At 45.9% G+C, this 23421-nt stretch overlaps 1 protein-coding gene across 3 annotated transcripts in view; it reads left to right on the plus strand.

Annotated features, from left to right (window-relative positions):
* The first annotated feature begins 3644 nt into the window (after nt 1-3644).
* TNRC6B (trinucleotide repeat containing adaptor 6B) overlaps nt 3645-23421 on the plus strand; it is a 212340-nt gene continuing 192563 nt past the window's right edge. The window contains exon 1 of one of the 3 annotated variants that reach the window (XM_073326943.1): nt 3645-3733. The gene's annotated coding sequence lies outside the window, so the exon portion shown is untranslated. Of the gene's footprint in view, nt 3734-4171; nt 4483-23421 lie in introns of those variants that run through there. The other 2 variants (XM_073326935.1, XM_073326995.1) reach the window with 2 other exon arrangements.

The raw sequence follows: 23421 nt of genomic DNA on the forward strand, positions 1-23421 counted from the left end.
GTGTCCAGTTTGCAAATTAATTCCAATTCAGCAGTCTCTCATTGGAGTCTGTTTTTTTGTTGACGAATTGCCACTTTTAGGTCTGTAATCGAGTGACCAGAGAGATTGAAATGTTCTCCGACTGGTTTTTGAATGTTATAATTCTTGACGTCTGATTTGTGTCCATTTATTCCTTTTACGTAGAGACTGTCCAGTTTGGCCAATGTACATGGCAGAGGAACATCGCTGGCACATGATTGCATATATCACATTGATAGATGTGCAGATGAACGAGCCTCTGATAGATGTGGCTGATACGATTAGGCCCTATGATGGTGTCCCCTGAATAAATATGTGGCCACAGTTGGCAATGGGCTTTGTTGCAAGGATAGGTTCCTGAGTTAGTGGTTCTGTTGTGTGGTTGCAGGTGAGTATTTGCATCAGGTTGGGGGGCTGTCTGGAAGCAGGGACTGGCCTGTCTCCCCAGATCTGTGACAGTGAGGGTCGTCCTTCAGGATAGGTTGTAGATCCTTGATGATGCGTTGGAGAGGTTTTAGTTGGGGGCTGAAGGTGATGGCTAGTGGCATTCTGTTATTTTCTTTGTTGGGCCTGTCCTGTAGTAGGTAACTTCTGGGTACTCTTCTGGCTCTGTGAATCTGTTTCTTCACTTCAGCAGGTGATCTTCCTGAAAACACCATCCTAGCCACTATGGATATAGACGCTCTCTACCCCAACATTCCACACAAAGATGGACTCCTTTTCTCGTTACAGTGTATATGGTAACACCCATTGTTTCATATTCTCTGGGTATATAAAATCTCCCCACTGTATTTTCCACTGCATGCATCCGATGAAGTGAGCTCTAGCTCACAAAAGCTTATGCTCAAATACATTTGTTAGTCTCTAAGGTGCCACAAATACTCATTTTCTTTTTGCGGATACAAGTAACACAGCTGCTACTCTGAAACCTTTTATTTCCATTATCCTTACTCACTATCTCTTGAATCTTGAACCTTTTGGTAATAAATTTATCCATTTTCACTATAAATACATCTAAGTGCTGTGATGTTAAGCAACCTGCTGATCCTGAGTTGAATCATACAAGTTGGTATGTACACTGTTTTCCTTGTGGACAGCAGACCTGGTATTTTTGTGAGCTTCACCAGATGAGGGTCTGGAAGCTACAGGTGAATGTACCAAAGGAGCTTGGGGACTAGGGTGCACTTATTTTTAACCTGTAAAGCAAATTAAGGGCAGCATTAGCCAAGGGAGAGTGTTTGGGTAGCTAAAGGGCTGGTAACGTCAGGGAGCTGACATGCAGCTAAGGACCAGCAAGAGTCTCTCACGCTGGGGACAGGAGCGGTGACAAATGATTCACAGTTCTTGGTACCCCTAGAACAGTCACATTATCCCTGGGCCTCTGCTGAACCCTGCATAAGCCCCCTATCTATGTCTCTGCTGGTGTCAGGCACCCCTTTCACTGCCCTCTTTCCCCGTTCCTATTCTATAGTCTTCTTTGCTTCCCCCTCATCCTCCATGAGTTCACTTTGTCCCAGTAGGATCTGTACACCTCCATATATCCCGTCTTCCCATTTGGAGACCAGAAAGCACAACTCTGACACCCCCCTGCATGTGCCTTCCAGTCCCAGGCCCCTGTAGCTCATTCCTGGTCCCCTGCCCACCACTTCATAATCCCTCCCAGGCAGGCTCCTGCTCCTCTGTCTTTCGTTTTGGTCTCCCAGTCCCCAGTCTATAACCCCCTTACTCCTGGCAGCTGGAGTCCCAGGATCCATTTTTATTTATAAACAACTATCGGTATAAATGACGCTGATCAGACGCTTGGAAAAAAAACTCTATATAATTTCAGTCACCCCAGTGGCAGCTCTCCCCACGACGGCTAAAAGACATTTATCAGCAGGGTCCACAGAACAAAACGAATTTGGCGTTTCTGGACCTAGGTTTTGGAGAGTTCATTAACCCCACGGCTTCAGAACCTTGTCCAAAACACAGTGGATTACGGGCAAGAGTTCAAAGCCCCGAGGAGGAAACCCAGATTCCGCTGACGCCAGCGGAGCCAGGATTTCATCCCCTTAAGTGTAAAACGCGCCGCGACGGCCGGCCGGAAGGACGCGTGGGGCAGGGCTCGCGCAGGCGGCGGCGGCTGCTGGGCAGGATAACGGCCAGTTTTGTCCCCTCATTTCCGTACCTAGTTCCGGGTCATAACCACGGGATTAGCTCGGAAACCCGGCGCGCGGCCGCGATGCTGATCTGCGCTGTGCCGCGGCGGCGGGACACCACGGCGGTGTCTGTCGCGGAGTGACACGCCCCGAACGGGGCAGGGCCCGGCGGGCGCTGGCGGGCGGAGCTCACGCGCGGGCGCGCCGAGGCTGCCGGCAGGGGTGAGACTGGGGTCCCCGGCGAGGCTGTCCGGCTCTGCGGGGACTCAAGCTCCAAGCCGGACAACGCCACGCGCAACCCCCGGCCGTAGCCCTGCGCCTGCGCACGTCACAGGGCCCCTGATCACATTGACCCCTTGGCTAAGCATGGGGTGTGAGGGTTTAGCGCTCAGTGGTGCATGACTATTGTCCAATCAGAGGCGCAGTTAGATGGTAACCACGCTGTTAAATCATCAGGAGCGATGGTTGATGGGACCAATCGCATTGCTTGTTGTTGCCCAACCGCTGAAAAGTGGATGGGCGGGGCACCCTTAGTTACTTCCACCAATGGCTTGCGAGCTGCACTAAGAGTGACACCTCCCGTGCCAAATAGCGCTTCAATCCGTCTGAAGCCTGCAGAGGGCGGTGCAAGCGGGGGATAAACAGCGTCGCAAGCTACGCGGGGTGGGGTGCTGCGTCTCTGTTATGAGCCAGTCGAAGGGAGGGGGCAGTGGGTCGCTTCGCGTCTCTGAATGTTTAAAGCTGTGGACCTATTACTAACCTGAGCACACGTCATAATCTTTCCCTCTTACTGGGCCCACACTGGAGCCGGTGGGCATGTCTACAATTGATTGACGTAGCTCTTCTAACCACCTGACATGCGCAGGGCTGGGGGAGCGCGGTTAAGCACCAACGACAGGGGAGCCTCAGACCCGCAACTCGGTGGGGGGCACTCTGTTTGTGACGAGCCCAGCATTTACCCAATGGGTGGGAGAGACTAAAAATACAGCCCAATGAAGGCTGTGGAAGGGCAGGAGAAATGGGCGTGAACTCATCCAACGGGCTAGGCTTGTAGCCAATGAGGAGAAGGGAAGCGAGTCTCCAGCCAATGAATTATGTGGAGGGGCATGTATCAACATATGACTGTCACTGAATGTAGCCAATAGGTGGGGAGGTAGTGACGACGCTACCCAATTGGAGATGCGGAAAGGTGGGTATTGCTATGATAGGCAAGAGTTGTGGCTAATGGGCGGAGAGATCATCGAGGCAATACCCAATTAACAGTACGGAGGGGTGAAAAGGGGCGAGGAGGTGTATGATGGGCAGGGAATGAAGCCAATAGGCGGGGAGGTCGTCGCAACACTGTCCAGTGAGCGGCGCGGGGGGGCGGCACGGAGGTGTGTCTTGGTGTGTTTGGGTTCGTGCTCCTGGGGGAGGGAGACGGCGGCGAGGAAAGTTTTTATTTTTTAATTTTATTTTGTTTTCAGTTTCTGGGGTTCGCGCTTCCCCGGCGGGTGAAGCGAGCGGGCGGGAGGAGCTGCCCCCAGCGCTAAGAAGAAGGGGGCTACGCGCGCCACAGCGGCGGCGGCTCCTCGGCGGTGAGTGCGGGACAGGCCCCCCCCCCCCCCCCCCCCCGACCCACGGGCACACACAGCACGGCGGGGTCTCCGCTAGCCCCTGCCATGCACCTCCTTGGGGCCCCGCGCTGCCGCTCTTCCCGCGGGCAGGCCCCTCCCCAGCACCCAGGGGCAGCGGGGGTCTGGCTGGAGACCGGCCCCGCCCTGTGCGATCCCCGGCCCCGCCAGGGGTCTCCCGGGGCCGCTGCCGACTCGAAGCCGGGGGTGGCCGCTCGCTGGCCTCTGCCCGGGCGGCTCGACTGGGGGCTGAGGCGGGGCCCGCAGCGTGGGTGGGTGGGTCTAGGCCGGGAGTTTAAACTGGTGGCTGAGCCCCGCCCCGTGCGGAGAAAGGGGCAGCCCGGGGTTCCGCCAGGAGGAGGCGACGAAACGGGCCCGGAGCCCGCAGTTTCCTTCCCTCAGGGCGGGGGCCGCGCTGCTGACGGGCGGTTGGGGCCCTGTCTGCCCGCGGCCGGATGGGGCCTGCAGCTCCGCGCTCTGCCCGCGGCACGAGCCTCACCGCCGCTTCCTCGGCGCGACGTGCGAGGCCCCAAGGGGCCCGCGGGGCATCCCACCTGCCCCCCGGCACAGCCCCGGCCGCCAGCTCCGCCCAGCAGCGGGGACGAGAGCCGAGCCGCACCGCCTGCGGGAGGCGAGAGTGGGATGTGGCCCGGGGAGAGACTAGGAGCCTCTCTGAGCGCAAGCGGTTTGTCCTGGTTCCCTGCCGCCCCCGAGTAAGCCGCTAACCAACCTTTAGTGGTTGCAATTAGTCTGCCCCCGGAGTGTGGATAAACTCCCGAGGTTATTTTCATAGCACTACAAACCCCATTGGGTTTGTTTAACATGCTGCTAGTGTAAATGGGTGTGTAGGCGGGAGGAGAGACCGAACTCAAGAGATGTGTCCCAAGCTAGAACCAGTTCTTAGAGCTGTTCGTTTCATAGGAAAATGCGAGAAGACAAATTGCTAGTGCTGCTTAACACTGACTGCAGGATGGTGCCCAGCAGACTCTCCTGTGCCTGCTTTGTGATGCTCCATATGTTAATAATATATATTATATATGACTAAATAGGAATAGGACATACATGAGGTCATCTATGTTTGTGAGCGGTTTTTTTTTTAACCGAACCTAGAGATAAGTGGTTATGCTGAGGCTATATATTTGCATTCATAGTCAGACATGCTTAGTATGATTCTTTGGATTTACTGTCCCAGTTTAACTTCTATAAACAGGCTTTTTTAATGTCAGAGTATATCTTGTTTTTTTAAACTTTTGGTTTTAACTTGCAGATTATTTTGAGCAGTCTGTAGAAACACATACTGCTTGCAGAGCATTGTTAGCTTCAAGTTCTTCTAGTCATCTGTTTATATTTAAGAAAAACTCCTGTATGACTAGCTAAGAATCATGAGTATCTTGCCTTTGCATTTAACAAGACTCTAGATTTTCTTGAAAGATGCTTCAAAAAATGGTAATAGGCTTTGGTGGCTTGTATAGTCACTTCATTTTGAAAATCTGCATGACATTACAGTTGTAGACTAATGCACAAGAGCAGATGGGTGTATTCATGTACCTCAAAATAAGACTAATCTGTTTAGCCCATAACAGTTTAATTGAATTATAACATCTGGAGTTGGCTGGCCCATCCAGGGGTATAGGCCACAGCTCTAGTTCAATGCACATCAACCGGTAAAACACATTCTGTGAAGTAAGGTAATCATTCTGTGTGTGTCTGGCATGTTACTTCAGTGTGATTCTGTCATTGGAGCTAGGCTAACTGGAGAGGAGTTAATTACGTAGGGATGACATAGGCTTACAGGCTTGCAGTAACAGTGTGGGAGGTCTCTTCACTGCTGAAAGGTCAGCTGCTGTCTTTTTTTTTTTTTTTTTTTAACAGCAAGGTGTAGCTAATGCATGTTTAAAAATCTAATCCCTCCAAGCCTAGAGATAACTTTCAGGAAATACCAACTTCCTCATACACATGCAAACCGGCAAAAAATACTTTAATTGATAATTGAAATTTACAGATAGGCAAAGAAGAAAGTCTGCTTGAGGATTTACTGGAGTTCAATTTAAGGATATTTACTTTGTGTATTTTGAGGTGATGTTGACAATTTGTGTTTTAACAGTTTATAAAGCTTTGATTTTTTTTTTTAATCTTGGCATCTACTGTAATTAAATTATTATTGCCTGACCCCCATATACTGTCCCACATGTGTGAAACTTTAAATTGATAAAAATAAAAACAGAAATTATTAAAAAAAAAAATTGAATTCTGCCAAGCCTCATGATCTTGCTGTAAAGTCCTAGTGGAGGTAAGGTGCAAGCTATATAGCTAGGTGAGTTCAACATTATACTCTAGCCCCTCCTCCCCCCGCGCCCTCCCTCCCTGTCCCCCAAAATCTGGGTTTGACCTTGCCTACCTAATCCCAGTAAAAACTACATAGCATTCTCATTACTAGGATTTTACAGCAAAATAGCTAATGGGAGTTAGATTGTAAAAACATACCTTGTTTGTCAGTGAAGGCATAGCCTCGATTTCTAGTATCCACATGGAGATATTGATGGGAGGTCCAGAACTGGAAATCTTTTCAGTCTCTGTCTATTAGGTGTGCACAGGAAAAATTGGGACACGTTATCTACAGAATAATCAGGATCCTCAGCGACATATAGTTCCTTGCTACTGCAGATATTTTTATATTGCTGCATATTATGGCAGAAAAATCTAAGCGTTCATTTTAAAAATTAAACCTTCAAAGTATGGTATCAAAACCTTCTAACCAATTTATTTGAGCATTAGCTTTCATGAGCTACAGCTCACTTCATTGGATGCATCCGATGAAGTGAGCTGTAGCTCAGGAAAGCTTATGCTCAAATAAATTGGTTAGTCTCTAAGGTGCCACAAGTACTCCTTTTCTTTTTGCGAATACAGACTGACACGGCTGCTACTCTGAAATCTAGATTTTAGAAAACGTTCTCCACCTTATGACAAATGTGAAGGTCACTTTTTATGCCTAAATGGTCCATTGACATTCTTTTTTAATGATTATAGTATTTGTTTTCAGAAATATTAGCATAGATTCCTGTCTCATGAGTATATTCTCATGGGACAGGAAAACCAAGAAAATAAGCATTCTCTAGTTGTAATAAGGCTTCTGATCAAAAACACATGGATTATAGGCTATATTAATAAAACTTACTTCCAGTGATTGTCCCACTAAAGGACAATGTGATGCGTAATAGAGCCTGCGGCTCAAGATCATCTTCTGGAAAGAACAATATCTGTTAGGACATGGGTGGGCAAACTTTCTGGACCGAGGGCCACATCTGGGTGAGGAAATTGCATGCGGGGCCATGAATGTAGGGGTGCAGGAGGGAGTGTGGAGGGGGTGTGGTGTGCAGGAAGGGGCTCAGGGCAAGGAGTTGGGGCAGAGGAGAGGTGCAGGGTCTATGAGGGGGTTCAGGGAAGGGGGTTGGGGTTCAGGAAGGGTGTGGGCATGCAGCAGGGGGCTCAGTGCAGGGGGTTGGGGTGCAGGATGCTCAAGGGAGCTCAGGGCAGGGAGTTGGGATCTGGGATCGGGGTGCAGGCTCTGGTCCAGTGCCGCTTACCTGGAGTGGCGCCGGGGTGGCCAATGGGAGCTTTGGGGGAGATACCCACAGGCAAGGACAGCACGTGGAGCCCTCTGCACCCGCTCCCCCAGGGGCTGCAGGAATGTGGTGCCAGCTGCTTCCGGGAACGGCGCAGGGCCCGCGGCGCCACAGAGGCAGCAATCCCGTGGGCCGAATCCAATGCCCTGAGGGGCCGGATCTGGCCTGCAGGCCGTAGTTTGCCCACCCCTGTGTTAGGACTTCTGGCTGTATTGCTGATAAACTTAGCCAACCTAACCTGTAGTGCTTTTCTTCTTCTTTTGTTCTTTTTCTCTCCACAAATAAAAAAATCATTCTACAGTTCAACTCCTGGGCTGTGTGTGGCAGTTAACAAAATGAATACAGCTTTTTGCAGGATTTGACACTAAATATTTTCATTACAGCCAACCTAATAGAAATAGGGATGCTTTTAGTACTCTAGGCAGCTATTACCTTCAGATAAAGCTGCCAATAGATATTTCTGTTTCAGCCTTGACTGGTTGAGTAGAAGTCAGAAATCCTCTGATTTCTCTCCTCCCTTCCATATCAATGTGGAATAAAAGGTGCTCTCCTGATACCAAAAATAATAAAATAGATAACTTTTAGAAAGGTCTGTTCTTTACCCTCCAGACAAGTAGTGAAAACATTCTTAGCTGTGAGATCCACAGAGCAGCAGATATACTTGCTTGCTAACATTTGGTATTTCATTCCATTTGTGAGGCAATGGACATATAATAAGAATATATAGCATTTAGACAATGCTTTGTGTTTTTGAAGCAATGTACAAACATTAATCAGTCTTCACATCACCCCTTTCTCAGTAGCATACTGCTATCTTTGTCCTCTCGCATAGACATTGTGAGAGAAGATTCTGAAGCTTTTATGTTTTCATGAGTGTAGGGGTTGTAATCTCATTTTGGATGAACTTTTTGTTTACAGTATATTGAACTATGGAGATGACCTTTACTAGTTTGGCAGGCTGTAGTTCAGAAATCAGATAAACCAGCAAATACATTTAAATTATTTTGTATAGATGAGTGAAAATGTGGTGGATTATTTATGCAAGATGTGGAAAAAACTTTTTTGTTCTTAGTTTTTCACCATTAAAACAAATAAACTTTACATATCTAAATGACTATAGCTAGAAACTGGAAAAGAAAAAAAAAACAACAACCCCCACCTCTTAACCAGCGAGGCTTTTTTGTGCTGTGGAAAAATATAGAATCAGATTAGATAAGAGAAATGGGAGGCACTATAAAATATAATGGAAGATGAATGCCATGAGAGAGAGAGTGGTCAAAATGCAAGTGTAAAGTATAAAGTGGTAGATAGCAAGAAGGTCAAAATACATGCAGAGAAGGCAGAGGATCAAAGGCCAAAAAAGCTAATTAGTAGATCAGAGGATAAGAAGTCAAACTGAAAAATAAAGGGGTGATAGTTTATTTTTTAGGCAGCTTGACAGATTATTAGGAGAGAGGTGATGCAATAATAGCATGTTGCTTGAAAGGGAAACTCAATTAGTTATGAAGGAAGGTAAGATTCACTTACTAATTCTTTTATTTAAGTTTTTACTTTTTAAAATTCCATCTCAATTTCTCACAGTCAGCATTATTAAAAAGCACTGTAATGGAAAACAAACTGATAAGGTTTCTAGTAGAGTCCTGAGCTGCTTGGAGGGTGAAGACTGATCTACTACGGAAGTCCTGATAATGAGAAATCAGTACCCTGATGCTGGTGGATCCAGCAGCCCTCTACAAAAAAGATCATTCTTGTAGCCATAGAGAGCTGCCGCCTCTGTCTCGCTGACAAATTCCAGGTTCTGCTTTCTGTCTTAATAGTCACACATAAGGAAACCCTTGCTGAATGACTATTTTTCTGTTCTTGCCTTACATAACTTATTTCTACTTCAAGACAGCCGGAACAGAGCTCATGTTAAGTCACCCTTCTAAGATCATATACTGTGTCCTGCAGTTCTGTGTTATCTTCCTTTGGAATTCAGTGTAGATTTAAACCTTCTTTATGAGAGCAAGTAATTAAAAGCATGTCTTTAAACCCTTTAAGTTAAACTGGCAGAAAACCCTGTATGGATGGTCTTGTTTTAAGAGCGGCTTATACTTATTTAGCTTGAATAATAAAATAAGAGCATCTGGGTAGGGATTTGTACCACTTTAACTGAATTGGTTTAAAGACATGCCTTTAAACTGTGCAAGTTTGAGTGTAGACAGGGCCTGAGTTTTATACAATGAGAACATGCTTTCCTAATGCACCTGTGTGTGGACTAGTTACTATAAAGCTTTTATTCTAAGCAAAACACTATTGCCTGGTCTAGGCACAGATTGTTGGACTAGTATAACTAATTTGGTTAGGCATGTGATTTTTTTAAAAACTATTATTTGTATTACCATAGTGCCTAGGAACCCTCGTCATGGACCTGTATCCCACTGTGCTACATACTGTACAAACACAGAATTAAAAGACTGTTTTGCCCCAAGGAGTTTACAGTTGAAGTATAAGATGAGAGACGACAGCTGGATATAGACAGGCAGGGGAATACAAGGAAACAGTGAGGTTGGCAAGCTGAGAACTATCTGCATCCCAATGCTGATCCAACAAGTTAAATTTGTTTTCGTTCCTTTGCTAGAAGGTGTCACCAACTGATAGGTGTAGTTGCGAAAAGTTCTTCCACAAGATTGTTCACTGTGTGTTTTTGAAAACCTTTTTATTTCATTTCTATCTTGGAATTGACCCTTAAACTTTTGCAAACAGTCTGCTTGCTTCTTCTGGAGAATCTTGGCATACCTTCTTGGAGCACTTTTCATTTCTCCGTGCAGCCTTCTGTAGAATCTGCTTCAGTACTCAGCAATTTGACATTTCTGTGATTTGGAAGCCTTCATAATGATACTCAACTCTATTGTTTGCAATAGAAAGAAAACATGAATTTACCTCCTTTAGCTGTTCAGTGAAAACATTATTTCAAATGGCTGGGTTCATGTTCACAAAAAAATGCCTTAATAAAGATATGCTAAAGTTAACATAGTAGGTAAAAACATTTATTAGCTATAGCAGAGTCTTGCACAGTCTTTATGATCCTTTAGAGAAAATAGTGTAGCTTCGGCGTCTGATTAAGTGCTGAAATTAGCCCTCTCTTTCTTCACTCCCAAGTGAATTTAGTGGCACCATTGTCTCCATCAGGGTATCAAAGTCCATGACAGAAGCTGGCTCCTATAGCTTGAAGAGAAAAGAGCCTGTTTGTAGAAAGCAAGCAGCTCCCAACCAAGATACATACATTTGCAATAACTGCCAAAGATCATGCAAATCTTGGATTGGACTATTCAGTTGCATGAGACATTGCAAATCATCTATGTCATGGGCTGCAATTCCCAGTCTCTCGCAGACTAAAGGTTGCCAACACAAGTGAATTAAGTTGCTTAAATTCAAGAATGCCCTGTAAAATTATTTCTCATAAGGTAGCCAGAATTCAGGCTCCGTTTTTGTCATGGATTCCCTGACTTTCTGGGACTTCTGCAGCGGCCCATGCGGCTGGCCCGGGAGCCGCCTGAGGAGGTCGGGCAGCCCCTGGGCCAGTTAGGGTGACCAGATAGCAAGTGTGAAAAATCGGGATGGGGTGGGGGATAATAGGTGCCTATATAAGAAAAAGGCCTGAATATCAGGACTGACCCTATAAAATCAGGACATCTGGTCACCCTAGGGCCAGTCGCACCGGATGCTCCTGGGGCAGTGTTGGGGCCCCCCTGAAACCTAGCAGAAGGAGTTTGGATGTGGGGGGATTGGGGTGCTGGGCAGTGCTTACCTGGCGGGGCTCCCCAGAATGACAATGGGAAGTCCCCTCCCTCAGCTCCATGTGCTGCCTCTGCCTGCAGGTACCACCCCTGCAGCTCCCATTGGCCGCTATTCTCGGCCAATGGGAGCTGCAGAACTGGGGCTTGGGGCAGAGTGGAGGCAGCATGTGGAGTTAGGAGCTGGAGGTCACCGCTTCCCAGGAACCAGGTAGGGAACCTGCACCAGCCCTGCCAACCTCCCCCCCCCCAGCACCTGCCGTTCTCCCCTGGGTGTCTCCCCTCAGCACCCACGGTGCTTCTAGGGCTGACCCCCCCAGTCTCCCTCCCCAATGTTTTAGTCGGGGTATATAGTAAAAGTCATGGACCGGTCACAGGCTGTGAATTTTTGTTTACTCCCTGTGACCGGTCCATGACTTTTACTAAAAATACTGTAACCGTGACTAAAACATAACCTTAGCAATAATATGTCTCACATGAAATAGTAGCTTCATGACATTGACACCTACTCTTTTTAAATAGTTTTAAATCTGTCTTCATTTATAACCTTTGAGGGCTTGTCTACCCGATAGTATAACTGCAAAAAAAACAAACAAAACAAACCTGATACAGTTAAACTACTGTAGTTATTTGAGTGTAACTCTCCTGGGTGGACATGCTTATTCCAGAATAAAAGTGTCTTTTTTTCAGTTTAGTTTAATCCACTTCGAAAATGACATGTTAACTGGAAAAAGGCACTGTTATCCCAAAATAAGTGTGTCCACATGGGGAGTTATACATATAACTGTAGCAACTTAAATTCACAACCCTTCCTGTATAGACAAACCATTTGTCTGATGAAGAATTTTCAGTTTTGCCTTTTTCCATTTATAGTAAATGCTTAATTTTCTACTTGTTTCTTATGGAGCTTGAAATGAACAGGACTTCTGTTAGTTCTTGGAGAACGATCCTTATAACATTTCCACAGGTCTCCTGGTGGGTCTATAAGGTCATTATTTCCATTTCTGATAGCTCACCATTCTGGAGAGAGAAGATGTTGCAAACGCACATTTTAAAAAAACCCAGTCAAAGCTTGATAATAAAGTGTAAGTCTGGAGTTTTGGATGCAGTATTCTAGCTATTAGCATATGTCCCTTAAAGTCAAATTATCCCTGCTTGACTGTGTCTTAAATCTCATTGTCGTCATTTAAAAAAAAAAAATTAAAAAACCCAACCAAACAACAAACCCTCAAAATAGAGAGCATGCAACAAAAGTCTTCACAATCATACTACCACAACCATGTCATGAGGTTTTAGATAAAATACAATCTGAGGTGATAAAATTAACCATACAAGAAAGGAAACAAAAAGAAGTCTGAAAAAATAGACCTCTCCTGCTGCCATTGGCATAAGCATAGAAACCTCATACTGAGACTTAATGCAGATTAGCACAAAGGACCTTTTATGATGTATGTCAAGAATCCATGTTTTAGTACCTTTCCAAGATTCACCTAAAAGCATATCTCCAAAGAAGAGTACAGAGATACATAATAGACAATGATGTTTTGTTTAATGTATATTTACATGATAGACTGTAATGGCTCATCCACTAGAGAAGTGTGTTTTAAAACAGATTACAAGGACTTGGAAGCTAGCCATGAAAGTCATTCTCAATGATTTTAGGAATATTTTCTTGATTAAAACATAACTACGTTTATTACAGGTCTGTTTTGATAATCATTATGCAGACTATCTGCTTTTGGATGCATATTATGTCTACCTTACATACATAGAAAGTATCCATTTAGATGCATAAGGTGGTATTTCCCTATGCATTGCATTTTTTTGTTTTGTGTGTGCATGCCTTTTCCTTGTCTGCTGTTTGGTCAAAGGATAGGCATGGTGCCAAATGTGCTCACTGGCAATTAAAAATGTAGATGAGTAATTTTTTGTGAGGAGGATAGGAGCAAAAGTAGCCGTCCGCCACGGGAACCGAGACAAGCGTTGCAGGAAGTGCAGCTACTCCAACGAGACCCTGCCCCACGTCCTGTGCAGCTGCAAGCCCCACTCCAGAGCCTGGCAGCTGCGCCACAACGCCATCCAGAACCACCTAGTGAAAACCATCGCACCGCGCCTGGGGGAGGTCACCGTGAACTGCGCCATCCCCAGTACTGACAGCCCGTTGCGACTTGACGTGGTAGTCACCGACGAGGCCCAGAAAAAGATTATCCTTGTCGACATCACGGTCCCCTTCGAGAACAGGACCCCGGTCTTCTGAGAAGCCCGAGCTTGGAAGCTGGAAAAATACGCCCCTCTGGCCGACACTCTGAGAGCGAAGGGCTACGAGGTGCAGATGGATGCCCTGATCGTCGGAGCCCTGGGCACTTGGGACCCCTGCAACGAGCGTGTGCTGCGGACCTGTGAGATCGGTCGATGCTACGCACGGCTCATGCGGCGCCTCATGGTCTTGGACACCATCCGATGGTCCAGGGACATCTACATTGAACACATCACCAGCCACCGACAATACCACGAGGTGTGAGCTGGTACGACATCGTGCATCCACTATGGGAAAGGGACTGAAAGGCTTTTTCCATTGGACCATATGAACTGGAACCATAAACTCAATGAACATTAAATCCCACCAAATGAGGGTAGATCCATCCCCATCATCTTATTCACTCATTATACTCCACACTTGAACATAGCCATTATATGGACAACATACCCCTTATCTCAATGTCTGTACTTTGACCAGTTAAACTTTTACCCCCAATCAGGGAGATTGCAGATTATGTATTCCTTATGCTACCAGCTCCTAACCGAATTTCGCACCCCTTGATAATCTGTGCCTTATTCCCTGATAACCAGAAACTTTTGTGCTTGAACTCTGTACCGTTTCCTTTTTATTTGAACATTATCGTAATAAAATTATTAAATCTGACAGTACCTGTGAGAGAATATGTATCAAGGCAGATGTGAATTGTCACTAGAGTCACAAATATAGATGAGGAAGAAAATTTTTGTGGTTCAAATCCTAGCTTCATTGAAGAAGTCTGTTTCTTTAAAGAAGGTAGCTCTTCCTTGGCTATCTTCCCCATCATTCCCCTTTCAATATTAGGTCCACGTGTTTTGGTTGTGATTTTTAAATAGGTGAGAATTACAGCTACGCTTGACAATACCAGATGTTTGTATAACATTACATCCTCAGAACAGGATGTGGTGCTAGGGTTTAAAAATTAAATTTAGGGGGGAAAAAACCTCCAAGTGCTGTCCTTCAGGGATCAAACTTCAGTTTTGGGCCATTTCTTAAGTAGCTCATCCACCTTCTGCAGAATGCACCTTGGCACATTGCTATCGTATTTTCAGAAGTGTCTTTTTTTTAAAGTAAGAGTAAAGAATCTATGTATTTCACTAGGTGATATTCACTTTTCTGAATGAGACTTGAGTAGAAATTTGTGCTACAAATCCAATCTTGCTCATCCATTATCAGAAAAAGATTTCCTGTGGTGCTAGTTGATTACTCACAATTCTTTTTTTAAAGAAGCTTAAATAGAAGTTTAGCTTAATATAGTAGACTAATTTGGAAGGAAAAATGTGTACATTTGGTGGAAAAGAAATGTACTTAATTTCTTAACATTCTAGCTTCCACCATTTAGAAAATATTGGCAAAAAACGTATTTTCTTCTGATGTATTAACTATATACTGAAGCCTAAAAGAGTATTGCCAACGTCAAATGTTAAAAGTTTGATTCTTATTTGCCTTCTTGTTTTCCAGCATTGAGTGTGCCCTTGCTTTATATATTAAACCTTTTCTTGCCCTCATGGTTGTAGAGAAACTTTTTTCTTTTAATGAAAGCCAAGATTCTCAGGCTGTAGCATGAGTCTAGCAGCTGTCATTTAAGAAAAACACAACAAATTGCAATACTTGTGATGATATCCAGCAAGTTGGCAAGACTGCAAAATATTCCATATTGTGGGTTAATTTTTTTTGTTTCCTCTTGGTTTCCCTGGCATATGCTCTAGTCTGACATAGCTGTCTATTGCCTTTGGCTGTTTGTGGCTGCCTCCTTTTGTGAACAGGGTTTGAAGAGGTTGATGGAGATGAAAATACTCTTCTTTCTTCTTTGGTGACTCCTCACATTCACCTTCTCCAGTTGACTGGTGCCCCCTCTGGTCTTTTCCCACCCCTTTGTTGGCTGCCTGATTCCTCTCTTCCACCTTTTTCCTGAGAGACTTCTCCAACCCCTAACAAACTTCTCACCATTAGGAAGGTTTTTTTTTTCTCTTAATTTCAATCCATTATCCCAGGGATCAGAGAGGTGGAGGTAGAAGTCCCATTGTCTGAAACATTTTAAAAATTAGATAAAGCTTTGGAAAATATACGTAGGGAACAATCTGGTAGTACCCCTAAGGCAATGGTTTTCAAACTTTTTTTCTGGAGACCCATTTGAAGAAAATTGATGATGCCCACGACCCAACAGAGCTGGGGATGAGGGATTTGGGGTATGGGAAGGAGCTTTGGGCTGGGAGTGCAGGCTCTGGGGTGGAGCCAGGGATTAGGGGCTTGGGGCTCTGGACTGGGGGTGCAGGCTCTGGGGTGGGGCCAGGAATGAGGGGCTCCAGGTTTGGGGGGGGCTCAGGGCTGGGGCAGGGGATTGGGAGGGGGTCAGGGCTCTGGGCTGGGGGTGCAGGCTCCAGCATGGGGCCAGGGATGAGGAGTTTGTGGTGCAGGATGGGGCTCTGGATTTCAGGGGGGGCTCAGGGCTGGGGCAGGGGATTGGGGCACAGGGTTGAGGCACGGGTTTACCTCTGGTGGCTCCTGGTCAGCGGCGCAGCTGGGGTGCAGAGGCAGGCCTTCTGCCTGTCCTGGCACTGCGGACCACACTGCACCCTGGAAGCAGACAGCAGCAGGTCCGGCTCCTAGGCAGAAGCGCGCAAACAGCTCTGTGCGGCCGCCGCCTCCCCCAGCTTCCATTGGCTGGGAACTGGCTAGTGGGAGTATGGAGCCGATGCTCGGGGCGGGGGCAGTGTGCAGAGCCCTCTGTCCCCCCTGCCTAGGGGCTGGACCTGCTGCTGGCCGCTTCTGGAGGACAGCGTGGTGTCAGAACAGGTAGGGACTAGCCTGCCTTAGCTGGGCAGCACCACCGACGGGACTTTTTACAGACCGGTCAACAGTGGTGACCAGAGCTGCCGCAAGCAGTGCCTTATGTTCCATGACCCAGTACTGGGTCACGACCCACAGTTTGAAAACCACTGCCCCAAGGCATGAATAAAATGACATAAGAGGTCTCTTCTGTCTCTACATTCTATGTTGTTGGTAAGCATATTAGCTGAATGTTTTTGCTTAAAATATTAGTGAAATAGTTAACCTTGTTAATGTCTAAATTGTGAATACCTCACTGAGATGAATGAGGTGGATTAAAAAAAATTAGGACTATTTATAGGAGGGGAGATAAGGTATGTAACACCCTTTCTACTTTAAGGAAATTTACACTGGTGTAATTAAGTTTGTGCAGACCCCCAACATGGAAATGCTGCACCAGCACAAAGTGGGGTGTATATTAATGCAGTTTAATTTGGTATGTTACTAGATTGAGGCCCAGGCTAAACACAAAATTGCATCAGTTTAATTAAAAAGGTGTGATGTTGCACCACTTCAGTTAAAACAGTTTGCGTATGAACACTCTTGCATCATTTGTTAAACCAATTAAGTCAAGTCTAACTTTCTCCTGTTTCGCAAAAAGAAAAGGAGTACTTGTGGCACCTTAGAGACTAACCAATTTATTTGAGCATGAGCTTTCGTGAGCTACAGCTCACTTCAAACTGATGTAGGCAGGGTAGAGCAGTTTAAATCCAGACTAAAATAATGGTTTGAAAGACTGAAACAGTGTCGAGGCTTTGTAAAACTCTCTCATCTTTAGATTATAATTCATAATGAACTAAGGCTAAGGTTTTCAAAAGTGACCAGCAGTTTTGGGTGTCTCGGTTTTTGGGATCCAATTCTAGCTACCTTAAAGAGGCTTGATTTTTCACAAAGTGCTTAGCACCCTGTCACGGCGTGTCAGGTCACATAGGGTTAGCTGGAAGGGTGGAGCCGATTAGGTCCTACCCTGAGGACCCTTACTGTAACATGGGGTAGTATTACTTAGTGACTAGAGTCAGGGAGTGGCCCTTCCCCTTAGGGCAGCGAGGCCCACTGGCCAGAATCAGGGAAATAGCCCACCTCTGAGATTGCACGGCTGGTTGACCTATTGGGGGAATGGGGTGCCACTCAGGGGTCTGTGGCACCCTTAGTAATGGGACTTGGGCTCTCCCTGCTCCTCCGAACCCCAGCCCAGGGCCCTGGCAATAGTGCAGCCAATCTGCAGCCGATTAGGTCCTACCCCGAGGACCCTTACTGTAACATGGGGTAGTATTACTTAGTGACTAGAGTCAGGGAGTGGCCCTTCCCCTCAGGGCAGCGAGGCCCACTGGCCAGAATCAGGGAAATAGCCCACCTCTGAGATTGCACGGCCGGTTGACCTATTGGGGGAATGGGGCGCCACTCAGGGGTCTGTGGCACCCTTAGTAATGGGACTTGGGCTCTCCCTGCTCCTCCGAACCCCAGCCCAGGGCCCTGGCAATAGTGCTCACCCCTGAGTCAGCAGGGATCTTCCTGCAACACGCTGACCAGTCCCTCGGTTCACTCACCGGCAAAGAGTTCAAGTCCCCTGGGCTGCTGCTTATCCGTTACTCCTCGTCGAAACTCCTTGGGTCTCTGGGGTTCTCAAATGACTGGGCTCCCACCAGTGTCGTCCTTTCTCTGGGCTCATCTGGCAGCCTGGAGTCTCCAGTCAGGAACTCTGTGAGCCATAGTCAGGGTTTGTAGCAACTCCCTGAAGGGAGCTTGCAGCCTGCGTCCTTCCTTCCCAGACTGAGGAGGGCTGATGCCTTTTATATGCTGCCTCCAGGCTGAGTATGCCCAGCGGGTCAGAGTTAACTCTTTTGGGGCTGGTGCGGGGTAGGTATAGGGCTCTGTCCCTGTTGTCCTCTCTCATCTGGGAGAAGAAGTCTGCATTAGTGTGTGGGCCCTACCCGGGCAGTGTAATATGCTGAACTAGTAGGGTTGGAGCAGGGGTGAGCAAACTATTTTGGACCAAGGGCCACATCGGGGTTGTGCAACTGTATGGAGGGCCAGGTAGAGAAGGGTGTGCCTCCCCAAACAGCCTGGCCCCCGACCCCTATCCACCCCCGACCCATCCATCGCTCCTTGTCCCCTGACCACCCCCTCCCGGGATCCTGGCCCCTAACCACTCCCCTGGATGGGGAAGGTCCCAACCCCCCGTCCTCTGACTGCCATGACCCCTATCCACACCCCCACCCCTAACTGCCCCCTGAGACCCCACCCCCATCCAACTCCTTGTGCTCCCCATTCCCTGACTGGCCCCCCCAAACCTCTGCCCCATCCAACTGCCCCCTGTCCCCTGACTGCCCCTGGGGACCCCCTGCCCCTTATCCAACCCCCCTGCTCCCCGCCCCCTTACCATGCCAGAGCCAGCCACGCTGCTGTGCTGCCCGACAGGAGCAGAGGGCCAGAGTGCTACCCGTGCGGCAGCGTGACTGCAGGGGAGGGGGAACAGCGGGGAGGGGCCAGGGGCTAGCCTCTCTGGCAGGGAGCTCAGGGACAGGACAGTCCTGCAGACCATAGTTTGCCCACTTCTGGGTTGGATGGTGAGATACCATCTCATAATCCGTGCGTTCGAATCCTTCATGGCGTTGATACATCGTAGGGGTGCATGGTCTGTAATGAGACGAAAGGGGCTCCTTAGTAGGTAATACCCTAGAGTCTCTCACCCATTTTACCGCTAAGGCGTCCTTTTTGATGGTGGAGTACTTGACTTCTCAGGGTAATAGGTTCTGGCTTAGGTACAGCACCGGGTATTCTTCCCCCCCTTGTTCCTGCAATAGCACACTGACCAGTCTCTCAGTTCACTCACCAGCAAAGAGTGCGAGTCCCCTGGGCTGCTTCTTACCCTTTCCCCCTCATTGAAACTCCCCAGGTCTCTGGGGTCCTCAAATGGCCGGGTTCCAACCAGTGCCATCCTTTCTCTGGACTCATCAGGCAACCTGAAGTCTCCAGTCAGGGACTCTGTGAGCCGTAGTTGGCATTTGTAGCAATTTCCTGCAGGGAGGGTTATAGCTTCCTTAGCCTGCAAAGCAGAGTTAACCCTTTTGGGGCTGGTGCAGAGTAGGTATGCCTCGTCACACACGTACCCTCTGAAAATCCAAACCTCTTTTAAAATGTCTCAGTGTAGGCACCCAGAATTTAAGCCCTTGAAATGACTATTCGCTTTTGAATATCTTGGCCTAAATTACAAGTACTGGGGGTTTTAAAATGCCATTACTGGCATTTGAATTTTACAAAACTTCTACAGGAAAAGGACTGAAAATTAAGGCCTTAATTCTGCAAACACTTAAGCAGATATGAAACTGTACACACACAAATAATTCCTTCAGTGGGACTACTCCCACTGAAGTGCTTAAAGTTAAGTCTATGCATCAATGCTTGCAGTTTTAAAGGCCAAAATTGTGTTTTTATTTAAAACTTTTCTCTCAGTGCCACAGTCTGTGTCTCTTCAAAGCAAACTTGTGTTAGTGTTAACAAGGAAAGTTATTTAGACATTCACAATAACTTTGTTAATGTACTGAACTTATTATAAACAGGTCAAACTTTTTAAACCCTAAACCCATATTTAGGCACCTAAATAACTTAAGACCACAAGTCCCATTGATATCAAACTGGTAATCCTGAAAGAGGATCATAGCCTCGGCAAAATTTTCTGCTTTCTGACTAATGGAAATTCAGAATATAGGATGCTGGTTCCAAATATAATATGCGCTGTTTATCAGTTCGTTGTTTTCACAGTAAGGGTATTGATGAGGCCCTGGAATTACCTTGTTCAGAATAGATGAGTATTTTAAGTGTGAAACTTCGTAGTTTAAAAAACGTGTGTAAAATCTGATATTCCGTTAATAATTAGGAGACTAGTTAGAGAAAAGACTACAAAAACCTCCATCCACTTTAGCAATTTTTGGTTATAAAATGAGGAGAAAGTAAAGAATTAGGAACATGTAAAAAAAAAAAAAACCCTGAATTAAATAAATTAAAAAAAAGTGTAAAAAGTCATTATCTTTATCCAGTATGGTAGATGTAAGTGTGTTCTCACACACAGTTGCAGTGAACGGGTATTGTTGCACCATTCAGTTAAACATCTTGGTATAGACAAGCCCTAAGTTGCACCTATGTAAACCCTGCCTTGTACTGGCATAGTGAATATACATTAGGAGTTTGCACTGGTGTAACGTCATCAGTGGAGTTATGCCAGTATGAATTTTCTTAATGTAGACCAAAAATAATGGATGATTCAAAAGACAGTAAATTGGGTGCTCCTGTTCCTATGAATGGGAATAGCTTTAGTGTTAGCAAGGAAATTTATTTAGATTTAGGGAATGGCTAAAGAAATTGAAAGGCAGTAAATTTAAATCTGATCTTGTTTAAATGACTTCAGTAGTGCATGATTTAAATAGCGCTTCCAGAATTAAAAGACACTTTTAAAAAATAATTTTTTTCTTCTTCCCTGTTGATGTTTAGAAGGGTATTTTGAATGGGACCTAAAGTAAAACCATTAAACATGTGCAAGCAAATCCTCCCCCTTCCTCTGTGTCTGTTTGCTGCCTTATTGGTTTCAGCTTTGTGACTGCTGTTACTGATAAACACCCTCTTGCAGGAGGTTTTGATGGCTATGACTTCAGCTCACAAACAATCCACCAATCTTGAATTGCGTCCCATGATAAGCATGTTAATTGGATGTTTCTGCTGAAATCATCAGCAGTGAAATAGTTAATAATGTTGACATTTATATTCTTATCTTTAAGTTTCAGGCTTAAAGATGATCTGTCAATGGGCGGGGGGGAGGGGAGGGGAAGGGGCTTCTGTCTTTATTTTTGCTTCTTTATGATGCATACAGAAGGCCTGAATGGTGTGAGGATTTTTGCTTGTTGTTTTTAATATTAAAAATTCAAGTCCTCTCTTTAGCGTGGAAGACCTTGTCTACTCCTTGCTTTAAGTCTTGCAAAGCTTTTCCATTGCTTCTAACATCAGTTTTTGTTCCACTAGTGCTAGTAGTGTTAGGAACTGTAGAATAAATGGACTGCTAACATTTTAGGCACTTTGATTAGATCTGCATCAAGTAGAGTTAGCTGACAGTGTGTGTAAAATGCTGGTAGTAGCTGATGGGGCCCATCTGATATGTTGTGGTATGAAAATAAATATGAACTGGAAAGGGACCTAGAGCTATGGAGGACTGAATTAGAAAAATGAAATGGCTTACAAATCAGACAACCAGTCAGAATGCATGTGGTGTTTCACTGAGAGGGACAAGGAGAAGCTAGTAAAACAAGATGGCATAGACTTAAAGTGTGTAAAGTGACAAAGATTGTGAGACCAAGAGAAAACTTTTAAATAAAAATACAATTTTAGCCTTTGATACTGAAGTGTTGAGTGATAATGAGAATGGGAGTGTGGATGCAGATGTTAGGTGCCGCATGCAGAGCTTTTGGTGTAAATGGAGGGAGTTGACAGGAATTCTGTGGTAAAAATATGCCAAGTAGACTACAGTAGTGGTTTTCAACTAGAGGTATACAGAGGTCTTCCAGAGGTACATCAACTCATCTAGATATTCGTCTAGTTTTACAAAAGCTACATAAAAAGCACTAGTGAATTCAGTACAGACTAAAATGTTGTAATGACAATGGCTTGTTTATACTGCTCTATATACTATACACTGAAATGTAAGTACAATATTTATATTCCAATTGATTTATTTTATAATTATATGGTAAAAAGAGCAATTTTTCAGCAATAGTGTTGCTGTGACACTTTTGTATTTTTATGTCTGATTTTTGTAAGCAAATGATTTTTAAGTGAGGTAAAACTTGGGGTACGCAAAACAAATCAGACTCCTGAAAGGGGTACAGTAGTGAGAGCCACTGGACTAAAGAACAAAGATCATGACTATGCCAGTCATGAAGTATGAGTCAGAATGCTGGCCAGTGAGGAAGAGAGAACAGCTTCTTTACATGTCTGAAATGGGAATGTTTAGGTGGATGCTGGGTAAGATGAGAACTGATAGGCTATTCAATGAAACTGTATTAGCCAGGGTGCAGATACAGTAACTCCTCACTTAAAGTCATCCTGGTTAATGTTGTTACGTTGTTGATCAATTAGAGAACATGCTCGTTTAAAGTTGTGCAATGCTCCCTTATAATGTCATTTGGCAGCCGCCTGCTTTGTCCACTGTTTGAAGGAAGAGCAGCCCGTTGGAGCTAGCTGGGGGGGCTTGGAACCAGCATGGACTGGTAGCCCCGCTATCAGCTCCCCGTTCCCCTAAGTTCCCTGTGTGGCAGCGGCCCAGCAGGCTGTCAGTTGCCAGGCAGTTCAGCTGTTCCTCCCCCTGCTGCTGTGAGCTGCTTCTGCCCTCTGCCTTGGAGCTGCTCCCCGGAGCCTCTTGCTTGCTGGGGAGGGAGAGAAGGGAGGGTCTAATATCAGTGTGTCCCCCTCCCCCCTGCTCCTGCACCTCGCTTACCCCATCGCCATAGAGCGGGGGACACATGACAGGGCTCAGGATGGGCAGTAGCTGTTGTCTCAGCTTCCTGATTTACTTAAAAAGGCAGTGTACTTAGAGTGGAGTCAGCATACTTAAAGGGGCAGTGCGCATCGCGTGCTCTCTCTCTCATACACATAGTGTGCCTCTCTGTATGCCATGCTGTCTTCCCTCCCTCCATTCGTGCTGCCTTTTAGAGTGTGAGGCTACACTTGAGGGCTCAGCCAATTGCTAGTTCATCATTTAAAGCAGTAAGGAATTCCCTGGGAAATATCCCACCCTCTGACTTCACCACCTCAACCAAGCTTCACAATCATCATCACAGTGTACCAGTATTAAATTATTTGTTTAAAACTTGTGTGTGTGTGTGTATATATGTATATGTATATATATAATCTTTTGTCTGGTGGAAAAAAATTTCCTTGGAACCTAACCCCCCCATTTACATTAATTCTTATGGGGAAATTGGATTCACTTAACATCGTTTTGCTTAAAGTCACATTTTTCAGGAACATAACTACAATGTTAAGTGAAGAGTTACTGTAGTCCCTGCCATAGAAAGGCTGACTGGCTATTGACTGAGATGGCTATGTCATGTGAGATGGTGAGACATAAGATGTGTTGGCCAC

The sequence above is a fragment of the Lepidochelys kempii genome, chromosome 1, assembly GCF_965140265.1.
Source record: "Lepidochelys kempii isolate rLepKem1 chromosome 1, rLepKem1.hap2, whole genome shotgun sequence".
Classification (NCBI taxonomy): domain Eukaryota; kingdom Metazoa; phylum Chordata; order Testudines; family Cheloniidae; genus Lepidochelys; species Lepidochelys kempii.